Here is a 5664-nt window from a genome sequence, read left to right as displayed (position 1 = left end):
TACGTGTTTATGCTAGGTGGTGCACCAGTTGCTTGGAGTTTAAGAAAGAAACCAATAGTAACACAATTTTTGTGTGAAGCAGAGTAAATAACTGCTTCTCTTTGTACATGTCAAGCAACATGGATGGTGAATTTGATTGAAGAGATTATAGGAAAGAATCATGGAGCGATTGCCATGATGATTGACAACATGTCTACTATCAATCTGGAAAAGAATATGATAGCGCAAGGAAGAAGCAAGCACATCAAAATGAGATTTCATTATCTTCGAGTGCAAGTAGCAGAAGGAGAAGTTGAACTTGGAATACTGCAGAATTGAGAATCAAATTAAAGATGTCATGACGAAAGGAGTGCAGGTCGAAGTGTTCAAGAAGTTAAGGTTTATGATGAATATAGATAACTTAGACACAATGAATTAAGAGGTGTGTTGAATTTGTAATTCTTTGTGTCAAAGTAGTATCTTTGACAGAGTCGGTTGTCGTTGAAATGTTGTGTGTCAAAATCGTGTGAGTGTCGAAGTGTCTAGGAGTTAGTTTTGATATGGATTTGGTTTTAAACCTAATTTTGTAATGTTGGAAGAATTTGGTGTTTTCGGGCTTTTGTTTTTGGGCTTTGCTTAGAGAGAAAGCAAGCAAAATCTAAATAGGGAGTAGCCCATATTATTTTAAGCACTTTAATTTTGCAGTTGCAAAAGAATAAAGAATCACAACTTGTGAGCAGAAATGAACTTTGTAGAAAATTCATCTTATTCCTTCTCTCGATAAACCCTAACTTTTTTCTTCTAAATTAAATATTCTTTTATTGTTTTTCATCACCATTTTGCAGTGATACAATCTTGCAACCAAGGCTGGTTGATTCACTCAAGTGAAGCGTGAAGAACAAGAGGGATTCAGATCAGTGCGATTGAAACTTGTTTATCAAGATTGATTTGGAATTACTCAAAGTCTTGGGTTTAATTACAACATTCTCAAGCATAAATTATACGGCCGTGGAAAATAAAGAAACTATGGAAGAAATTTATATAAAAAAATTATATGGGTTAATCTTGATGACTAGAAGCTAGTCTAGCCCTCTTATACTCGAGATATTTACACTATAATTAAACTTGATTATAGATAACCAATAAGATAATTGAAACATTGTTTTCCTTGTATCACACTAGATCATTTTCTTACCTTACAAGTGTAGAGACTTATTTTCCTTACACCTTTGAACGAATTTCTTGCCTCACACTAGAGGACTTTGAAAATTATAAAAATGTTTGTTTACAACAACCAATACATAATGGTAAACTCATTAAAGCTCGAGTGCGAATGTTCAACTTTCTTAAAAAAAATAAAGAATAAAAGACACTTGTATCTTGTTGTCTATTGTTTGGTATTGTTACAATGATTTGAAAAGCATACAGAACTAAATCAAAAGGTTGTTGAATAGCTCAAAAGTATTAAAAATGGTGTGTTTTGGTCACCTTCAAAATTCAAATTTGATTCCCTTATATACACATTAAATATTTAATTTTTAAATCATTTGTCCTTGCAAATCATGTGTCTGTTGATAATAGAGTCTTTGGAATTGTAATATATGTATGGAAACGTATCCTTTCATTCCTTATGCTAAAACAAATGTCATGATGTGACCGTTGAGAGAATAATCTATGTGGTGGCATAACATAACAGGCGTCTGTCATCTAGAAATATGTGACAATCTCTTCGTCTAGGCATATGTAATCAATTCTTTGTCTGGGCACAAGTGACAAGTTCTTCGTCTAAGAAAGTGAGGTCACTTAGCATTGAGTATATATGATCATGTTTTGTCCGTGTATTTATGATCATGTTTTTCTTGAGGTACATATGATCATTTTCTTTTAGGGGGGCCAGAATAATTTCTTTTATTTTAGTGCAGATGATCATGCAGTCAAACTTGTTAACTCTAACACAAATATCTCTAATTTTTGTAGAACACTGTCAGTTGTTCTACACATGAAAACAAACTCATTAAAGTACCAATTATTCTCAATTTTGTTATTATCATCAAAACTCCACAATTAGAGTTGTATGTTCTTCAAACCATATTTGGTTTAACACCTAAAACTATTTCTTTTATTGTTCCTTATAAATCAATTTCTAGATCATACAATTTTTTCGTTAAATTTAATTATGAATTTATTTAATTTTATAATATTTAACAAAGTTTATGAATTGGTCCCGTAGCTCAGTTGGTTAGAGCGTTGGTCTTATGAGCCGAAGGTCACGGGTTTGAGCCCCACCGGGACCAATTCTTTTTGGTTTTATGATGTTACCTACCCATTTTTAATGATAAACCTATATGATTGTATAATTTGTATTTAAGGATGTTAGATTAATCTATAACTTCATTTTTGAATACAAATCAAATTAACAAAATTTCTTATTTTAGGTTTAACGAGTTGGTTCACATTACATAAATGATAAGTCATTTATATTGAGCTATTTAATCGCTTAATATTTGAATTATTTATTAAAGTTTATCATTTATAAGATTAATTCTTTGTATTGTATTTGCATTCAGTGTATTCACGCTAGATGTACCGATACCATATATAAAATCTATTCATGCTTCCTTACAAGTAGTATAACTCCTTGGGGATGATGAAGTCGCTTTGAGGAAACCATAAGTAATCACCCTTGATTATCTGTTTAAATAAAATAAAGATATAAATTAGAACTTTCCTATCAAGCTTTTCACAATTAAATTTCCACAACAACTTCCGTTTAAACAAACACCATAAAAGAAATGCATTTATGTTAAAAGGGTAGGAAGAAGAAGGAAACCAAACATAAAAACTATGTAACCATAAGAAAAACTCTTCAATCTTAATCAAGAACTACCCGAACAGAGAAAAAGAACCACATTTCTTTCTAGAGTTAAAGCATATCAAAGAAAAAAATCAAAGTCATGTTGAAAAAAGACAGGTAGGAAGAAATTTACCAAATAAAGAATTCGACAACAATAGAGAAAATGAACCTCGGGAGATGATATTTCAAAGTAGGAAGGAAGAAAGTGAAAAGGAAAAAAGAAATAATGATTGAAGGGATGATAAGCCTCACTCCTACTTCAACTAGGGAAACGATTAAAAACTGCGGTAGATTACAAAGGAAAAGAAGGAACATGATATAGGGAAACATGTCATAAGTCATGGAAAGAAAATCGGTCTCAAAAGTTTATTGTACTATAGTATAATGAAAAAATCTCGGACTATGCATAATTACAAACCTTAGTTCGATTACACCAAAGAAGGCTAATGGGTAACTTCTCATACTCGGCCCAAGCATAAGAAATAGCTCGCTATAGGATAATATTATTCGGTATTGGTGTAACTCACGACCCTATGGAAAAATTATCCTCAAAGTCACAAAGACCCAAGATGAAGATATTTGTGGCCAAAGTGATTTTAGAGCAATGGCATCAGGAGATAAATATCATTCATTCAACAGAAGATTCGAGGACCTAGCAAGAATGGCACTCTATCCACTTAGCAGTATAAATGCTCATGACGAAGACTAAAGAATGAGGGGGATATAGACGTCAAACCAGGTACACATAAAAATTATCTTAACAAACGTATACCTCTCATCTTTAACGACCACTGACTTGGTCATCGGAGTGGATGCATGTACCCCTCATATTTTCTAAAACAACTACGGAACGAGTATGAGACCGCTCTTCTAAAACCTTACCGTCCTGAGAAAAAACTTCCTCACTAGAAGGAAAAAGTACCATTTGTATTTCATCCTATTTTTGGTTCTTCAATTATTATCACCTTATTGTTTAATAGTAACATTCATCAATTTATTATTATATTCGAAGTTTTGATAAAAAAAATTCGAACATGGCGTGCCTTTCAAATCTTTGTCTTAAAAATTCCTTCTTTGTGTTAGTGGGGAAAAACCTATAATGGTGGGTTTGAGTCAGTTCTCATGTATGGTTAATTCACTCTATCCATTTAAGGGAGTGGAGATGAAGTACACTATTATTTCAAACTGATTCACATATACACCAAGCTTGCACTTAGATAACTTCTCATGATATAAGAATAAACATTATGCAAAATACTTTTCCAAAACCATTAATTTTCTTGTTTTAAGAAAATTTATCAGAATAAACATTATGCAAAAGTCACTTTTTACTTCTTATTTTAATTTTAATTTTTCTTTTGAACCAATTCTCTAGTTTCCCAACCTCAAACTTAAACGTTACTAACTTCCAAGAGCAACAACAAACTTATTCTTTTACATCAGACAAGGAAAATAAATATTTATATCTAACTCTAAAGAGGGTGGAAATATCTAATCTTTCAAGTCAAATGACTATATAACAAGCTATGTCACTGAAAGAATGGCTAAGTTCAAAATGGTTAGTAATGGATATAATAATATTAAAATATCATAGATTGAAAAGCCTTATATTAATCAGACCGATAGACGAAGTTGAAGCAATGCAAATTCTAGAAAATAACTAATGTACGAAAAGTGAACAATGGAAATATTTGGCTCAAATCTTACTAGCAGAGGTATCTGGAGATTGACTACAAGTAGTTGGCTTCCTTTTTCTCTATCAACTTTCAATCTGCAAGGTAACTCCAATGTTGATCTATTTTGCTCATTCTTTTTCTGGTGACTTTTTCATGTTGGCACTGGTAAGGTGGAAAATTAAAATAAAAATAAACAACATAAGAACATTGATTAATTAATTCAAAACAAAGATAAGTACAAAGGGAAGAGCTTCAATGAGAGATATCTATTACTCATCCTTGGATCATATTTCAAAAGGAATTGAAAAGGGAAATAACTGAAATAAAAATTAATGTAAACTGAAAACTCAAACTTTGACGGGTTGCCTCCCTTGTAGCGCTTCTTTAAGGTCATTAGCTTGACTCTTTTGTCTAAGGCTCTTCGAGCATCATAAATACCTTCTCTGATTCTAGTTCACCTCATGAATAGATCTTTAACCTTTGTACATTTACAGTAATAATGTGAAAATCTCAAGAATCTTGTACTTCTACAACACCATATGCAAACACTTTATTCACAATAAACCGTCCTAACCACCTAGATTTCAACTTCCTAGGAGACAACCTCAGTCCAGAGTTTTACAACAATAATTTCTGTCCTATCTGGAATTCTCTTGTCACCAAGTTCTTATTATCATGATACCTTTTTTTTATTTCATTATAGATGATAACATTCTCATATGCTCTCAATCTGATTTCCTCTAATTCATCCAACTTCAACAATCTTTTTTGTCCTGCTGCATTTTCATCAAAATTTAAGAACTTGATTGCCCAATATGCTTTATGTTCAAGCTCCATTGGTAAATGACAAGCCTTCCCATTAACCAACATATATGGTGATAATCCTAAATGAGTCTTAAATTTTGTTCTATAATCCCATAGAGCGTCATCTAGATTCTTAGACCAATATTTCCGGGATGCAACAACCTTTTTTTTCTAAAATTTGTTTCAACTGCTTGTTCGACACTTCTACATTCCCGCAAGTATGAGGATGATACAATATTGGTATCTTATGCTTCACATTGTATTTGGACAACAAAATTTCCAAGTATTTGTTGCAAAAGTGCGTCCCCCCCATCATTGATAAGAACTATAGGGACTCCGAACCTAGCAAAA

General features: G+C 32.2%; 1 non-coding gene across 1 annotated transcript; it reads left to right on the top strand.

The window, feature by feature from the left end:
- Positions 1 to 2199: 2199 nt before the first annotated feature.
- TRNAI-UAU (transfer RNA isoleucine (anticodon UAU)) lies at positions 2200 to 2273 on the top strand. Its single transcript has one exon. It is a non-coding gene; the product is annotated as a tRNA-Ile (tRNA).
- Positions 2274 to 5664: the final 3391 nt, after the last annotated feature.

Source organism: Lathyrus oleraceus, chromosome 3 (assembly GCF_024323335.1).
Source record: "Lathyrus oleraceus cultivar Zhongwan6 chromosome 3, CAAS_Psat_ZW6_1.0, whole genome shotgun sequence".
Classification (NCBI taxonomy): Eukaryota; Viridiplantae; Streptophyta; class Magnoliopsida; order Fabales; family Fabaceae; genus Lathyrus; species Lathyrus oleraceus.
This window is presented reverse-complemented; position numbering and strand designations above follow the sequence as displayed.